Consider the following 19,034-nt stretch of genomic DNA (forward strand, 5'->3'; position numbering starts at 1 on the left):
TCAAAGACATCCCTTAACACTTTTTAAATCTGGAAACAGATAATCTAGAGAGTCAAAATAAGTAATAATGCTCCTTTATTTTGATATGCAGCATTTGTTACTGTATTAGTTATGAACAAGATAGATTCATCCACACCAAAGACCGAACTGCATGTTTTAAAAAAGAAAATAAAGTTTGCAAATGGACACATCTTCCCCATCCCCATGCAGATAATAATCCATTTTATAAATTAATAGCTAATGAGATTTTTGTTCTTTTGACTGTATTCAGCATGCATTTGGTCTACTTTAGGTTACTATTACTAACATCATCATTTCTTCTAGGTCTTTCATAATTTATTTTTACTTTTATCCTATTGAAGACTTTGTTATGTTATTGTCAATAGTTTTTGGATAAAGGGTAAAGACAAAGTTAAAAAATAAAATTATTAAAAAGACTTTTTTTTTAAAAAAGAATAATGTACATTTTCTTAAAAGGGTATATATACTATTCATAACAAGTGGCTTACTGCATTTAGGTTTTCATATGTAGAGTCTGCTTGCATATCCTTTCCCTTAGGAAAGACGCTATCTATAGCCCTTATGTGGTCTCTTAATTGACAGTCTAGAACTCATCCTCATCCCAACTGAATCTCCCTTCTTCACATTCTAGACTGGCATTCTAGGAAATTGCCGACAAGTTGGCCAAATCTGGCCCTCAGCTTTTTTTTTTTTTTCTCAGAATAATGTTGGCTAACAGCATGCCACCCAATTGAATTAGTTTCTAACATTTGTAAATTAGAGATTTCATATAAAAATTCAGATTTTTTACCTCACTAGAAAACCTGGAAGATATGGACCTATATCACTGTTTAGCAACAGTTCTCAGGAGATCAGTGGTAGTTGTCCCTTTTAGATGGGAGAAGGGCTTACCTCAGTTTGCACTGCTCTCTATTGTTTTGTAGACATTGAGGCTGCTGGTCAATTGACATTAGCACTTGCCTGTTTATTTTATCATGCCCAGTACTTGCTTGACCCTCTGAACACTTGAGGTTGTGAATGCATTTTTGGAACTTACGTATACTGTGGCCAGCACCGCAAGGCACTGAAAGTTATCCTATACTACTCAATAATGTGTTCCAAACATGACACTTTCAACTAAAATAGTTATCTTACAGCCATTATCTTAGAGGAATTAATCTAATGGCTAGGAGTTTCAGATTTCATGGTCTATGGAGGAGGTATATAGAGGCTAACCATCTCTTTGGATGCCATTGCCTCACCCATGCACTGGGTAATCTGCCATTACCGTTTACAGTTTGACTGCCTTGATGCTCTATCAAATTGTTTTTGTTCATGATTTATTCTGGTGTCTACCAGTGAGTACATGCCCAAAGCTTCTGTCATTTCCATACACTTTTTATAAAGCTGATAACTACAACAATGCTTACACTGAGACACTGTTAACAAGAATAGCCAAAATTTCATCCATCGGTTGGTCAGAAATAATGTGCAATATGGAAGATGGTTTCTATGTAACTTTATGACAGAACTGACCAGTTAGGAAAGTTCAGATCAACTATTATTAGTTTAAAAATTTAGAACAGAGGAAGACTTAAGGTGTTATTCAAGGGAATGCTTTTATAAGGGTTTTGGAATCTTGCTCAGTGAATATCATCAGTATAGTAAAATTGAAAGAGATACAATGACAATATAGACATAGAAGAAATTATTTCTGAAATATTTAAAATCCCAGTTCCTGTCTGAAACCTGGGAAGGGATAACTACCAGCAATAGGCATGCTTTATTCATACCTTAATGGTACAATATTGCAACTCACCTTCACCAACATCAGTTCTTTCTCCATGTAGTAGAATAACAACTAAAATGCAGTCTCTGTGTTTAGGAAAGACATATGCATTACAAAACAGGATGACTTTTCTTTGTGCCGTAAAGGAATCTCATCAGTCTGTATGTTCCTATAATATTCATCAAGAAAATGAGCAATAAACAAGATATATATAGAGTAGGTGAGATGTTTTTGTTGGCTTTTCTCTTTTGTAACTCTCCTTGTCATGCAGGAGGGTGCACTGAAATATTGAGTCTTTTATTTTCTGGATAGTGCTCAATTTTCTTGACTACACCATTTGGGGATCAGAAATTTCTTTTCATTTCAGGGAGTTTTCAAATGCCACATAACTTCTTGTGAAATGCAAAGTATTTTAAGATTTTGAAACCATGATATAGAAGAGCATTAACAGTCATTCAGGATACTTTTTCTCCCTTTAACTTGCTATTTGACCTTGAAGAGTCTATGTGTATAATAAAATCAATATATGTATCTTGCTTCACTGAAGGAGGCTTATAGAGTCTGATGCCATGTAGTTTGGATAAGATGGTTGCTTTCCCTTGTAGTATAGAGTGACAACAATTTTTGATCAAACTAACAAGTCATTCACTTGATTCAGGGTAGAAATATAATACACGATGGATTATGCAAGTAGAAAAAGTCATTTCATAGTAATTGCCTGACATTTAAAAACTGGAATTCAGTAAAAGCTGATTAAATTTATTTAATCATTATAGACTCAATTTTGAGCAAAAAAGCAGATCTGACGTCTCTTTGTAATACAGCACAAAACTCTGCATTCCTCTTGTGTGCTATTTCATAGTTTTAGGTCTGATTCAGATTTTTTGGTTTTACCATGACAAATCTCTTTATCTAGAGCTAAGATGTGGAAATGTTCTCATTTTATAAACACTATTTGGTTATTTTAGAATGCCCTGATTTGCAGTGGTGGATTCTGCCTGCCTTTTTGTCTACCTAGGAAACCTAAGGCAGGAAATACTTGCAGTATTTCATAATCAAGGAATACTCTGAAATGTCCTTTAAAAATAAATATGATGTGTCACATACCTCAGAGTATGAGTTTACTCCCCCTGAGATAGAATTAAATTTGCTGATGTTTAAAAATACCAGCATGATTGATAAACTATTTGCATTTGACCACCTGTTAATGAATTCTCATTCACTACTTGTTTTCCCTTGCTAAAATTATATTTAAATCACACTGCACAATAACCCATAGATATTAAAAGATTTACAAAGAAAAACTAACAGAATTGTCACACCTCTGATAAGTGAATTATTCTCCAAATTGTAATTATATTTTTAAAATAGATAATTCCAGACTTTCTAGTAAATCTCATTAGTAAGTATGTTTGAGGTTCTAAAGAGGTTCATTGTTTACTTAATTGCCCAAAGTTTGCTTTTCACTGCAAGTCTTTGGCTTTAATTAATGAGTTTTTGTGTGTGTATGTTTTTTCATCTCCAGTAGTAGTATGTCCAATGATGTAGAGAAAATGTATAGCTCAAACAATGGTTAAAGTCTAAGTTTCCTTTTAACACTGAGATTCTGAAAATCTGTGAATTCTTATGTGATCATGGGTATATTACTCTAGATGTTTACATCTGAAATTTGCAGGTGAACATAAATAGAGAGTAGAGATGCTTTACCAAATCTTCCAAAAAAAAAATTCTCACTTTCATTACTTCACACATATCTTCATACTGTCAGTGGATTTGCTGGTTGGTTATTTTGTAGAGCAAATATGAAAACAAATTGATGTTTTCATGAGTATTTCGCTTTACTCTAGTTATATTGGCCTACTTTCTTAGTCCCAAACAATCAAGAAATCGTATTTTTCTCTAAAATCTGGAGAAGTATCTAAGTTCTATTTCCTATGAGAAAGTTTACATCATGGGTCTTAATATTTTCTCTGGTACAAAAAGATAAATGGCAGCAGAAAACGATGCTTTAGTTAACATTTTTATTATATATTTCTACATAAACAGTTCTGATTCTTATTAATTTTCATATATTTCAAATTATGTATAATTGATGACATTTATGTGTAGTTTATATGGACTAGGACTGAGAAATTCTTGGTTCATGAGAGGGGAGACATGGCTTTCTAAGCTCTTTTATAGGGCAGGCTCCAAATATTTTTATTAATATCATTTTTATTATATTACTACTATGCTTTAGATAAAATATGCACTCAGAAAATATTTTGGAATGAATGAATTATAACTTAAATGATGCTACATTTAAGTGTTCTTTCTATGCACAATAATTAACTTTGGGATAAGGGGAGGCTATAATACAGTTCATGCTGTTATTAAATAGTGTTATGCCATCTTTCTTGTGAAAAGGGATGACTTTTAATTTTTCTCAAGCTTTGAGATCTTCCACATAAAAGTTAATATCAATGAAATCCTTTAGAACAGAGCAAAGCAGAAGTGAGAAGGGCATGTCCTTGTAAGTTTTATTTCTGCCTGAGAGGCATCTGGGAATGCCAGTGAATGGATATTGGAGAGGAATGGATGATAATGGAAAACTATTTAGAAAATCACCGGCTAAGACACCAGACAATCCTAGCATGTGGTTTGGGAAGCCACACTCTTCCCCACCAGTGCCATTCAATAGAGCAAGTCTCTGGTGTGTAGAAATTTTCAGCATAGTTATTGATTTAGATAATTCTTTTGCATTATTCTTTATTCCAACCTTTACTGAGTATGCTTTTTTTCCTAAAGTGCTGTTTACTGGACAGATGTCTTAGATGTGCCCACTGTTGCCTGAAAGGCAATAACTATTTCAGTTAGCTATTAGCATACTAAGAAAACTTGGGTAATTCCACCCACTTCACATTAATTTGCTCTTGTTGATTATTTGCTGTAATGTGTTAAATAATTGCTCTTGAATCGGTCATGAAAAGCAGTCATTTACCCGTTTGATTGCTATAAATATCTATGAAGTCATCCAAATGTGCTTCCATATTATTCAGAACTCTTCTAAGTCATTAATAAATATATTGAACACCTGTGCTAGCACTGATCCCTGAGGCACCTCATTATTAACCTAATTGCACAGCTTCATGATATTTCATTTAACCTTGCTTTTACTACCAAACTTTGTTCAAACCAAGACATTTCAAATTAATAATAAAACTTTACCTTTTATCTCATGATCACCATGGCTTTATAATTGAATTTGCACATTTAAAAAACTGAATGAAATAGTTAGATGTTCACTTTTTAAAAAAGTTCAAACAAAGTATTTGTACACTTTTCTCCCAGCTATTTTCTGAAATTCAACTTGTTTACAGTCTTCTTTTCATTGTTTTTCTTCATCAGCTATTTTTAATATGTTAGGATGAAGAAACAATAATTCCATAGTCACAGTATTGTGGTTTTGGATACAATTATTTTTGTGAGTCCCAGCTCCTCAATGCTATTTTATTGCTAGCTGGTACCTCCATCAAACTAAAGCAGGAAAGGGAAAAGGAGATGGAATGTTGGCCGACATTGCTATTCATCAGTGAAGCTATCACAAGTGAAGAATGAGGTTTGAACCTTCTGGTTTAAATCATACTTATGGAGTACAGTTTTTTTTTTTTTTTAAATATTGGAGCCAGAAGGGACTCTGAAGATCACATGGTTAAATTTCCCTTATTTTTCAGACAAAGAAGCAGAATCCCAAAGAAGTGAGCTGACACTGATGAAGGTCAAACTGATCAGGTCCCTTTTTCTCTATTGTTCAACTCACAGCAGCCTGGCTCAGATTTTCATCATCTTTGTTTCTTACTACCAGTAATAAAAATTTTTGGTCTTATTTATTCTGATAATTTTGAGATGAATCACATTTAAGCCTCTTTTAGACCATCAGCTATATCTAATTTATTTTTTAAATCTCTAATAGTGTCTTGAACATAGTAAGTTCTCAATAAATATTATTGAATGCATGAATAAATCTAGAAGCACACTGTTTAGTAGACTAAACAATATATACATATATATGCATATACGTGTGTGTATACACATATTAAGTAATGGCTATAGAATTTTTAGTTCTTATTTTACTTATCTCATAGATCTATATACATCACATAAACAAAATCATAAAGCATATTTTATATATTATATATTATTTCTTTTTTCAAAATTGACTTCCAGATGGTTAGGTGCTACGATCCTTAGATTTATTTGAACTGGCTGTTCTAAATAAACTGAATTGTTCTATGATGTAGACTGTTACCTTTATATAAACTTTATCTAATATTACTTGCTCTCAAACTCTCAAATTCAACCAAATTCCCTCATAGATACCTGAGCTATTTTGGAGAGTATAGGCAAAATTCTACATATGAGAACTGTCCTTCTATAAAAACTAAGGGCAGAGAAGCCAAGATTCTTATTGAAGTTGGTTCCCAGGCTCCCTACCTCCCAAGGGAGGCATTATTAGAGAAGCTTCTGTATTTACCTATTTTATATATTTATTTTACTTTATTTTTTATTTTTATTTTTATTTTTTATCTTTTTTTTTATACTTTAAGTTCTAGGTTACATGTGCATAACGTGCAGGTTTGTTACATATTTATACTTGTGCCATGTTGGTGTGCTGCACCCATCAACTCGTTAGCACCCATCAACTCATCATTTACATCAGGTATAACTCCAATGCAATCCCTCCCGCCTCCCCCCTCCCCATAATAGGCCCCGGTGTGTGATGTTCCCCTTCCCGAGTCCAAGTGATCTCATTGTTCAGTTCCCACCTATGAGTGATTTTTGATAGTAACATTTCAAAATCATTGAAATGCTATTCATTGCTTTTGGAAGGTCACCACTCAAATCAAATGGTCAACATTCTATCATCTGAATAAGTCAGTCCTTAGAATTGTAAATGCCTTTGAGGTGCATTATGTATTTCAGGTTCATGATTCATCTGCTTTGGGGAAAAGTATTATTTCCTGGCACATGTTCAAATGCTGTAATTTAAGACATTTATAGTAAATTATTATACCACTGTCACAAATGCAGTTGATATGACCCCAGGAATTATGCCTGGGGAATAGTTGACTCATCTAGTTGGATCTGGCTCATTATTCTTTGACATGCTAAAGAAAAAGAAAAAAAAACAAAGAAAAAATAACGCTTTAAATTTTTTTGTCAAATACCTATGAAACATAGGAATAGTGAGCTGAAATGTAAGTTAAAGAAATAATGTAAATGACCAAGCAGAGAGGATCAAATTGTTAAACTTCTTTAGAGGTGTCGTTTAAACATTTGGCCTAGGAAGTGTCAGACGAAACGTTGTTACAAAACAACTAAAGAGCAACTCTGACCTAAAAGAGAGCCCCTTTCTGCTTCTAGGTTCTGAAGACCCAACTTTTGCCCTCCTCTTCCCACCCTCTTAACCATTTCCCATCATAAAATTCTTTAAAAGTGTTGGTGTAAATCTGTTACTGAAAAACATAACGTCTACAGCATGCTTCCAGAATCTATCTCATTTTTATTTCCCTCATGGTCCTTTTCGTGATCACCTGGGTGATTATAGTTGTCTTGTTTGCACTGTTGTTAGATTAATAGCTTCCATGAGGCTTTTGCATGAGGCATAGACAGTTAGTGTTGACATAATCTTGAAGTTAGTCAAATATTGGCCCAGAGATGGAATCTGTGGTGTGTAGGGACCAAAGTGCCTCCAAGAGATATGGTCTGAGCTTGTGAAAGAACTGTGGAGGTTCTGAGCTGACACAAATGGCATACGATAAGACAGGCTGGATAGGATTCTTAGATACATAATCCCATTTCTGGGGTATTCAAATTTAAATTTTCCCACACTCTTCCTGGGGTCTCCTTAATCAGGGTTGACCCAAAGCTGCATTAGACTCTACATGACTCATGCTTCAGACCCAAGCCAAGATCTGAGATTTTTAAGAAAAGAAGTAATTGAATTATACCCTTTAGGGCTGCTTCTTAGCAGAGGAAAATCACAGAAGGTTGTATCCTTTCCAGGACACCTTCCCCACATGCTACACACACACACACACACACACACACACACACACACACGCGCGCGCGCACACACACACACAGACACACCTTTGAGAACCGTCACCACGGTGATTTATTAATAGTGTGTTATATCTTTAAGTACTTAGGATTAGATAAAAATTAAGAACTACTGATTAAAATTTCTTATTTAATTTTAGGTGTGTGCTGATAGTTATGTAGGTACAGTTACATCCATATTTATAGTATAACAAAAGTTGATGGCAGCAGGAAAAACAATGAAAAAATCTACAGAGACTCCAGAATAAATACATTTTGTATGGACTAGCTTTAATATTAATAAATCAATTAAATTAGATTTTTACTCATATTTTTATATTGCTTAGATTTATAAATTAATTTCTCTCTATTAAGGAGACATCTCTGTTTTTACATCTCCATTTTACTCTTTGAACAGAATTGAAATATAATCCAGAACCTTGTCTAAGAATATTTTAAAAATGTAAATGTAGAGGCCTTATATTCCAAACTTTTAACTTATTAAATATACTGATTATAGATATATAAGTAGTACATTGGTACAAATTCAGTCTTTAATTTTCAAAGAAAGTTGTGACATAGGAATTATATAATAATTGGGAACAGAATTTAATATTTTGATATACATTATTATTTTTTTTCTTTTCTTGCTTCTAATATCTTTCTTGACATTTTTGTGTGTGTGTGTTCTCTTCCTGTCACCCAGACTGAGCTGTAGTGGTATGATCATAGCTCACTGGAGCCTCAAACTCCTGGGCTCCAGTGATCCTCTCACCTCAGCCTCCTGAGTAGCTTGGACTACAGATGTGCACCACCTGCCCAGCTAATTGTTAAAAAACCTTTTTGTAGACGTGAGGGCTCTCACTATGTTGCTCAGGCTGGAAAAATTCTTTTTAAGTATTTTCTAGATGTAAGCTAAAAGTCTATAGGTTGTCATTAAATGATTTGTACCTTGTTTTATTAGCAAAGTTAGCCAAATTCTACCTTGTAGATAATAAACCATGATAGTTATGTCCATACATTTATTCTTTCACCTTCTCTGGTCGCCTAAATCCCTTTTTCTGAACTGCCTGTCTGCCCCTCCAATCCCAGCCCAGTAAGCTATGATCGTACCACTGTACTCCAGCCTGGGTGGCAGAATAAGGCCCTTTTTCTTAAAAACAAAAATTGTTGAGAACTTCATTTCTAACCCTTGCTGACTCTTTTGAAAATAAACCTTGTTGGACTCTAATCGATCACCTGAGAATATGTTTCTACTAGTGGAGAAAGTCTTGAAATGTATCTCCTATTTTGCTTAGTGATCTTTATGTCTGAACAGCAGCATGAGAAGAGTAGTGTGCTGTGTGAGTGTGTATCTGTGGGTTTTTCCACATATCTTATATGTAAATTGCAAATAAAGGAACTAAAATTTTAAAGATGAGTCAAGGATGAGATAATGGTACGTGGGCATGATGCTAGGAAGAAAAAAATTAGCATCCTAAAGTTAAGATAATGCCACCATTTCAGTAAGAATAAAAATAATTCTTTTAAAGAATAGTATCTCTGGTTTATTTCCTCATTTCTACCTTTTACTTCTCTCTAAATAATTTCAGAGATCATATTATAAAAGACATATGATGTAGGATTAACAAAACAGGATTAGAAAAAGTATATAAAAAGTATTTACAAAGGAGAAAGCTGGGACACTCCATGGGAATTTTAACATGGTCACCATGATAGTGAATGTAACCCAGTTTTGGGTTTCTGAGCAAAGGTGTAGAGGATAGGATGTGTTACAGACCTCTAGTATTCACTGGGGATGAAGCATAACCGTTTCCCAAGGGAATCTTTTTTCCAGACCTAGCTCTGAAGTACATTACTCACGTGTTTTTTTTTTTAAATGATATTCCATAATGTGATGGATGTATTTCTCAAAAATAATTTTGATTAAATATAGAAGAAAATCCCTGAAGGCTTTTTCCTATATAAACCTGTAGTGCAGATTGAGGGCAGAATCCATATACAGAGTGTTATGCAGCAAAACATACGAATTGTTGAATGTAACCCTGTAAAATTAATTACAGTGTTAGAATTGGAATGTTCAAGGGAAATATTCCTCTCTGCTCTGAAATTTAGAATAAAAAAAAGAAAGAAAGACAAATGAAGTCTTCTTGCCTTGATTCTTAAGACCAAGATTTTTTTTCTCTGAAATACAAATCAGCTTCTATTATCTTACTTTATCCATTCTGCTTACCTCTATCTCAGAAGGAAAACAAGGTAAACTTGACTAAATAAGTGCTGACAAGATTCACTTTAGAGTGATTATATAAATGTATTCTGCAGCTACTTAAAATTCATATTTCAGGCTCTAGTTACATATACTTAAGATATGGATAAATTCCACCAGGCAAAAAGACAGAAAATTGAAAGGAAAAAAAAAGACAAGGGAACCAAGTCAGTAAAAACATTTTAATTACACCCCAAGCCAAAGGAACATTAAAGTTAAGGGAAAGCCTGGAAAAGAAGACATTTTTATGGAAGCATATGATTTTAGATCAAGTATAAAATAAGACAGTTATAACATAACCATAATATATTGAAAAGGGTGGAACATGAAGGTGTATTATCATCATGACCAGTTATAAATAAATCAGTTGTTCATTATTTCCATTGAGAGAACAAACTGATGGCAACATCTATTCAACATGTGAATGATTCATTTAATAGCTTTTCATGCCTCGTTTCTGACACTTTTTTTGGGAGGCTAAAAATACTGAAGTGATTGAAATACACTGTGCTAGAGTGACTTGTACATAATTTGTTACTAACTGGTACTTTTATTTCTAAATGATTTTTTTCACTTCATAATGAAATAGCTTAAATACTAGTTCTTCAGGATTTGCTGTGGTGAGAAACTTACTATTGGAATTTCCTAATCAGTGACAGGTAAATTAGATTGATACTTTGCATGTATTAAATTATAGTGGTATCCTGGGGAGACTGGTGTGTTGTCTGTGATACCATGACTCTGGAGAGAAATGGGAATATCCTGTAGAGGATTTCTTTTTATCTTGCCATCTATTATAATAATATTATGTTAAGTATATGGAATATACTCCAATAGATAACTTTCTAACACATATTGGTTTAATGAAAATAATCTTGAGATATTTTAATTTTTTAGCAATTGTCCCTAACAAACTTCTGGACCTTTCATAGAATGCCACACATAAACAGTCATTTAAAACCAAGACCTTCATTATTCAAGGGATTTGTGAAGGTCCTAAATTGAGCCACAGGCAAAGAGCTGTTTTTATGAGAAATGTCAAAGGATTTTTTAAAAGAGGAGTTTAGGCCTTATGTGAATTTTCTTAACCTCTAGTATATTCAATCTATTGAAAAAAAGAAAGACTTACTTTGGAATCTAGGTTTGATTGTCAGGTCTGGCACTGAGTGAAATGTAATCTTATTTATGTTATTTGGTGAGCTATTAGCACTCTATAATATTGTATAATTGGACATTTCATTTTTCAAGATAAATTAATGTAAGCTTTTCCTCTTCTAGTCTTATCACTCACATTGTGTTGGCACATATGTGTATGTCATATGCTATATAAAACTCAAACTGAGAAGGAAATACTGAAGAAGACATAAACGTGAAGAGGAGAGGAAGGGTAAAATAAGCAGAGTAATATATTATTCTCCCTGTGGTTGATTTAGGACCCTGAAACTATAACTGTTCTTCACTTACTCCCTCAGCAAGTTTGCCTGTGATCTGTCCTAATGGAATGGAGAAATTTAAGATGTATTTATTCCACTAATTCAAAGGAATGAAAACTTACTTAGGTTAAGTCTTCCCTCCTTAGAACTATCTCATTATAAGTGTAAGACCCTAATTTAATTTTTCATCTATTTCTTCCCTTTTCCTTATTTTCTTTTTTAAAAAATTATAACATATTTTCAAGGCAGGAGTTTTTGAGTAATTATAGCAAATGTGATATACACTGGGCAGTTCAACAAAAGTAATAAAATATGGCCTGTTGTCTTGTCATCATTAGCCTAAAATGTTTAATTATGCAGATGTTTTAACGAAAAAATCGTCACAGGTTCTTGCAAAGTAGGTGGGGTACAAACCTGGAAAGAAAGGTAGAGATCATCTAAGGTTTGTGTTTCAGCTATTGTTATACCTTATGAACCTGGAATTTTCAATCAGCAGATGGAGATTTAATAGTATTTTTCAAGCCTTTCTGGAGACTGTCCAATTGTCCAATTACTTGCCATCATCATTCCATCCTGCTCCCCTTGTAGTCCACTCAGGAGTGTAAATGTCAGTATTTCATGCTAATCTTAACAGTCCCAGAGCCCCATGAAATAAAAAGCATATTGATTTTTTTTTTTTTTTGTAAACCAAGTGTAGTTTCCCAGACTAGATTTTGAGCCTCTTAATTGGAATACAGAACAATTGTGAAACTTAAAAAATCTAAAGGTTTAATTTATAGTCACTAACAAATTATAGACTCTTCACATATAAAAGATAAATTCAAAACATTCACATTGAGGATGTTTTGGATATTTAATAGAAGTAGTTGTGGTCTAATGAGTTCAGTTTTTACAGGCTCATTTACTACCACATAGCATGTACCACCCTGTAGAAAACTATCTAGAGTGAAAATTTATATTTTTGAGAAATAATTATTTGTATATAGTATACATTTTATATATTGGGTATTCTCATGGCTGCCTTTGCCATACTGCACACTCTTCATAATCCTCAAGAGTATTTTAGAATATTAGGCACAATTCCCTTGGCATTCATTAAAATAGCATTATTCATGATGACTTTCTTCGAGTTAATACTGATATGTTCTGAAATTCTAAAATTAAAATACATTCATTTTCTTTCTTTCTTTGTCTTTTTTTTTGAGACGGAGTCTCACTCTGTCACCCAGGCTGGAGTGCAGTGGTGCGATCTCGGCTCACTGCAAGCTCTGCCTCCTGGGTTCACGCCATTCTCCTGCCTCAGCCTCCCCAGTAACTGGGACTATAGGCACCCGCCACCATGCCCGGCTAATTTTTGTATTTTTAGTAGAGACAGGTTTTCACCATGTTGGCCAGGATGGTCTGGATCTCTTAACCTCACGATCTGCCTGCCTCCGACTCCCAAAGTGCTGGGATTACGGGCATGAGCCACCATGCCCAGCCTTCATTTTCTTAAGTAGGAAGATCAGAGAACTATGCCTTAAACTGGTTGCTGAATTCACTAATACTATTTTGGTTCATCTTAATGCGAAGTGCATTCTTGAAAATTTAAATAAAAAAGTGCCATGAGCACAAAATAAACATTGGAATCCTTTGAGAGTAATGGTATTCTCATAAAGAGAAGTGTTAAGGAAAGAAATACATATTTAAAGATGCAAAGAGTCAATGGTACCAAGCAACTTCCAAAACAACTGTGCTTATTGGTATATCAGGCAAATTCACCATCTTACTAATTTTTCCCTACTTTTAAATGAAACATTTTATAGTAATAGAACAAAAGACAAAAGAGTCTACATGAAACCTAATTCTCATTCATTTTCATATCAGTCTTATGCCATAACCTGTAGATGATAAAAATTTAAATTACACAATATACCCTTTCTACATGTTTTCACATATTCCTGAAGTTGGAATTGTCTTATAGGCTTTTTAACCCACATAGGTAGCATTTTAATGGACATTTTACAAATGAAACAAAACAGAAAACTTCTGACCGTACATTACATTTATTTATTAATTACTCTAAGTTTATTCAATAAAATTGCATATTTTTTATTTATCATGGAATAGCTAAATTAAATCCTTTTCATCTGAGGATTAATTTGAAAAGATTGTGGGAAGGGGTAATTTTTTCAAAATTTTATTTGACATATAGACTAGAAAAAACTGAGTAGCTATATGGGGAGAATACTAGACTCAGAAACTATTAGAGTCCTAGTTTTCTGGATGATAATACCCACAGACATCTAAAGACTTCTAAATTTTAGTTAGGAGCTGGATGTGGAGCCTGTAGGACAGACCTGGGTTTTATAAATGGCAAACCTAAAGTTTCTCAAATAGCATTTACTCTGTGATGCCTTTTCTGATTTGCAGTAAACCCGATCATTTCACAGTATCATGTGCAGACTTCATTTTTAGAAATATCACATTGAGTCACAATAACTTATTCACTATAAGCATCGATCACTGTGTCTCACATCACAGTAACTGGAATACCGTAATACAAATGAATAAATGCTTATTTTATTGATTAGAATTAAAAATATCAAAATATCATATTAAATTAAATGTATATTAAATGTAAAATATAGAGAAGACAAGACACATTGAACAAATACCCATGAATGAAAATTGTACCTCCCAAATAAACACAGAGATAACCGTAAATTAATAGTCCAAGTGATGAGCAGAGTTTGATGAAGAGAATATTTCTCCACTTGAAAAATTCAAAAAACTAAAGTAGCTTCTTATGCATCATGTTTCAGATTATAAATATATATATTTGACTATATTTTTTAAATGACAACTTTACTGACAATTATTTGTACTTTTAAGGCAGAAATATTTCTGCATATTCCTAAATGTCAGTGCATTCATAAACTAAAAATACTTCACTCTAGTGAAAAATAATTCTAAGTAAATGTACATTCTAGTACTGGTCTGTTTGCTATTGTGGCAGGACTTTTCCTTATTTCAGCTAAAGATAGGCCTCTTGTCCCATGGCCACGAAAATTCAGGTTCACAGACAATTTGAATGGTGAGTAAGACAGCGTTTTATTGGTTGAAAAGAAAGAAAAGGGGGAAACAGGGACTCTCCGCAAGGGCAGAGTCCCTGCTAGAGCACTTCCTGCTTAGCCACTTGAATCCCAGGTTCCACACAGGAAGAGGAGGGGGCAGGCTCTTCCTTGCTGCAAATGGACTAGAACCTGTGTGTGAGTCCACCCAAGTGCACATTCCCAGTGTGCAGACTGGTTGGAGTTTTGTCAGGGACCCCTCACACCTGGCTGTCTCACTATCAACTAAATGATTTTGATCATGGTCTTTAATAATATTCTACTGTAGTTTGTTTGTAAAATATAGCAATCAAAAATGATTTTTATTTTTACTCTTTGAAATAAAAATTCTGGTTAATATTCACCAGTACTGACATAAAGACTAAAAAAGTTGAAAAAAAGAAAGTCAATCAAGCTAAAGGATGTGTTTTCATTTGTGCCAAACAGTAGTTTGACGGAGGATGTTACAATTACTAGCTTTTAAAAAGTTGTTTGATGTAATTCACATAATTATTTGAAATTAATACCATTTCCTGGATCTGTCTTCAAAATGGTTTATGAACATTTTATTGAAACTGACATAACATTTTAAACAAAGGATTAATATGCTTTTCCCCCACCCCAAATAAGATAAAATAGAAATGTAAAGAGAATCAGAGTTCAGAAAAATTTGGGAAATATTTATGCCTGCCTAGAAAAGCCAAGAGATTTACTGTGGTGAGAGTAAAATTTGGCTCTGAACTTTTAGGCAATCAGGACAAAAATTGAGCCTGGTCTTTTTCTTCCAGAGAAGCATGAATCTAACAAATCCTATTGGAATAATAGATGTCAGTAAATAAAAATATAATATTCTCCCTTCACTGCCCTCCCATCTTTGTCTGGCCCATCTGAATACTGCTAGTTTTAAGTTCTATGTCATTTATCACTTTTGCCTTGAGATATTCCCAACAACCTTATTAACTTTGATTTTATCTTCTCCTAACTGCTGTTTACAATTGCAGGTATTAAACTTAGTTCTTGAATTTTATTTCTGTTGAATATGGATGTCTTTTCTCTTTGCTAAGACTGTAAGTCCATTGGGGACAGGGACTATATCATACACTCATGTATCTCTAAAATTTTCTTACCTTCCAATGGGCATATATTAGGTATGTAATAAACACATCAATTATATTGAAAAAAAAAATGTCTCAGTGATAGCCTTAAATAGGTAGAATTTTGAACTTAACATTGGGGTCCATAGAGTGGTCCTTAAATGAGCAGTTAGAGGGGTCAGTTTTTCAATAGATCGGTCAACTGGATTTGAATCCTTGTTGCACAATTTACTAGCTATATGTTATATAATTGCTCTGTGCATCAGTTTCTTATCTTCCTCAGGGAAAAACAATAGTATCTACTTCATAGGATTATTATTAATTGTTTTTCATATTAATGTTGACTGAATGAATGAATACACATAAAATGCTTAGAAAAGTAAACATTCAGTAAGTGTTAGTTGTTATGTTGTCTTAAAGTGCTTGGCACTAAGCCGTTCTTTCTGAAAATAAATAGTCATTCTTTGTGGTAATTACAGAACACAATCAGTTGTCTGAACTCTGTCCTCAGAAAGCGAAAGTATATGACAACAAAACCATGTTTTCATTACAGACAATAATATTTATATTATCAGTGGCAGGAAAGCATGCAGTTATCTGAAAATTATATCAGATTATTAAGTTAAAAAGAAGTGGCCCTAAACTACATTTCAGTTTTATATTACATAAAATGTTTGTATGTTAGAAACTCTTCTTCCAATCCACCTGTGGTAGTACCAATGTGCCATATCAAGTTCACATGTTTTATCCCGTAACTTGATCCAAAGGCAAGGGAAAAGCTGATAAGGGCTACAACCCCAATTATGTAATTCTTCCACAAAATGATGAAGTGTAACAAGGGTTCATTGTTAAATAGCTGTGTGTTAAAGCCAGTGTTGGCTCAAGAAACTCAGGTTTGAAGTTTGTTAAAGAGGAAACTGGCAGGGAGTTTTGAAGGACGTCCGTTAACTGAACTTAAGTTTCCATCGCATCCAAAGGCAAAAAAATGTTGACATCACAAGGATCTCAAGCTTTTCTCCAGATAGCATGTAAGTTCAGAGATGTTCAGCGTCTTTCCCTAGACCTCTCTGGTGTTAAGTGTAGTCAGACTAGAGCTGGTGTGGGCTTTCGGGCTTTTGCCTCAAGGCAATATTTTTCCTATTTTATAAATTTATATAAAATAAGACCTGTAGCGAGGACTTTAAAGATAATATTTCCAGCTCCCCACTATGGTGGTCATTCCACTCTGATAATTGCCTTATGATAGAACAGAAAAACAGCGGTGACCTATCTTTCACCACATTTTCATCAGACTGTTTAGGGCATTGTATTTATGGATCTGTAATTGAAAGCAAATATATCATTGATATAAAACAGCAAGGACAGATGGAGTACATTTAAAATTACAATTCATTTCTCAACATCAGATTTTGACTAGGTGTATGTGAATTAATGTAATTACTCATATGGTTGAAGCAGCAATTCACAGTTTATAATTTTGGACTATTTCAAATTTGACCTTGGAAAGATCATGTAGCATTTAGTTTAAATCTTTTTCTCTATCTATTCAGTTTCTCTCTAGAGAAATAATAGAAATAGTTCTTGGACTAATTTTTATTCTTAATAGTCTCTCTTTTGGTAGAATTCCATCTATCTATCTATCTATCTATCTATCTATCTATCTATTATCTAATATGTATTGCCACCACAAATACCACATTCCTCTTATATCCCCAATATCCACGTTAGCCTTTATGATGACACTTGTTGGCATAAATGTTATTGTAAATTTTAATAATGGGTCTTAGTTTTTAAAATTACTTGCAGATTATTTAATAATAAATCACATTCCCTTCACTTACCTTGGTATGTGTAATTTTTGTCTTCTTTGTTGCCTTTCACCACATCTTCAACCCACATAACAGGAGCATCTTTGTTGTCCACAATCAGAATTATTCTACATATTTCAGATAACATTTCTGTATGGTGGTAATGGTGCCAGAATGAGAAGACACAATGATATTAGATCCAGGATGCTAGAATTTCTTTCTTTGCTGAATTTATTGTTTTAAACTTATAGCCTAATTTTTATCACAGTTATAGATGTGACCATTTTTAGTAGGAGGTGTGACTTAGAGAGTGCTTTACTGGCTCTTGAATGCTATATGTATTATGGAAGTATGTTTTTCATGGATGCTACATGTTCAGATCCTGTGATGGAGTAAAATGCTAATGTAGTTAAACCAATGAGATTACTTGCACTTGTGGAGTTCAGGGAGAGATAGAAGAGATAACTCAGAGGTTTAATAAAAAGCTCCTGAGGCACTAATGGAGTCGAGAGACTAAGAATCATTTGTGAATAGCTGAGACTGAGGAAGATGTTTTTCAAGATGTGAGTTTAAAAATAAATTTCAACAAATAATTTTATTTGTCCATCTCCACATAGTAATGAAACAAGGAAATGATATTTATTTTATATTTAAACTACATATTACATTCTGAGTAGGACACGTAGAGTCTGCCTTGTTATAAAGGTTATCTTTCAGCCTCCTTTGATGTAGTATGCTTCCAGATCCCATATCATCTGTGTAAGTTACAATACTCCTATAAGGAGTATTGCCATTTAAAATAATTCACAAGAAATGTTCTGTAGCCCAAGTCATATCATTGCCAGTTACAGTTTGTGACTGTAGATTATTGGTGTTTTTCTCCACTTTGTCATTTGCAGTTGGTGACTTTATTGATCATTTATCCATATAGTTTTGGCTAAAATTTGCAACCTCCCCTCTTTTTTTTTTTGGCCAGTTGAAGGTTATATTATTGATATTTCTTTATCATATTTTGGCTGTAAATTTATAAAGAACTGAGGTGATTGGAAATAAAAATATGACATCAATATTCAGGGGTATTTATGTTTTGAAGAATTTTTTTTTCAAATGTCTACTCCTTTTAGGAAACCATGTATAAAACTTAAAGAAAATATTGGGTGTTTTTTTCCATTAGGCTGCTGGTTTAGGATATTGAAGGAAGTCTCTACACAGTGTAAGATAATTTTTCTATTTGGAAATAGAAAGGCAAATACTTTTTCTGCTGTGTTCAACACCCCCCATTAAAATATATAAGCCTTGTTATATTGATTATAATCTCTTCTCACTTTTGAAAATGTGCTATCGGGGGTAGGAGCACATCCTTAGAGCCTAACAAATCTAAATCTGAATCTCCAGCTCCACTGTGTGAGTCTTGGCAAGTTATTTAATTACTATGAGCCTTATTTTCCTTTCTTTAAAATAGTGGTTATAC

General features: G+C 33.5%; 1 protein-coding gene and 1 long non-coding RNA gene across 4 annotated transcripts in view; one reads left to right on the plus strand and one right to left on the minus strand.

The window, feature by feature from the left end:
- The window catches only part of LOC141407697 (uncharacterized), a 28,632-nt gene extending 10,918 nt beyond the window's left edge, over positions 1–17,714 (minus strand). The window contains exon 1 of the long non-coding RNA XR_012417895.1: positions 17,597–17,714. This is a non-coding gene — a long non-coding RNA (uncharacterized lncRNA). The remainder of the gene's footprint in view (positions 1–17,596) is intronic.
- The window catches only part of CTNNA3 (catenin alpha 3), a 1,764,647-nt gene that overhangs the window by 576,954 nt on the left and 1,168,659 nt on the right, over positions 1–19,034 (plus strand). The gene's annotated exons all lie outside the window — the stretch shown is intronic.

Source organism: Macaca fascicularis, chromosome 9, assembly GCF_037993035.2.
Source record: "Macaca fascicularis isolate 582-1 chromosome 9, T2T-MFA8v1.1".
NCBI classification, from domain to species: domain Eukaryota; kingdom Metazoa; phylum Chordata; class Mammalia; order Primates; family Cercopithecidae; genus Macaca; species Macaca fascicularis.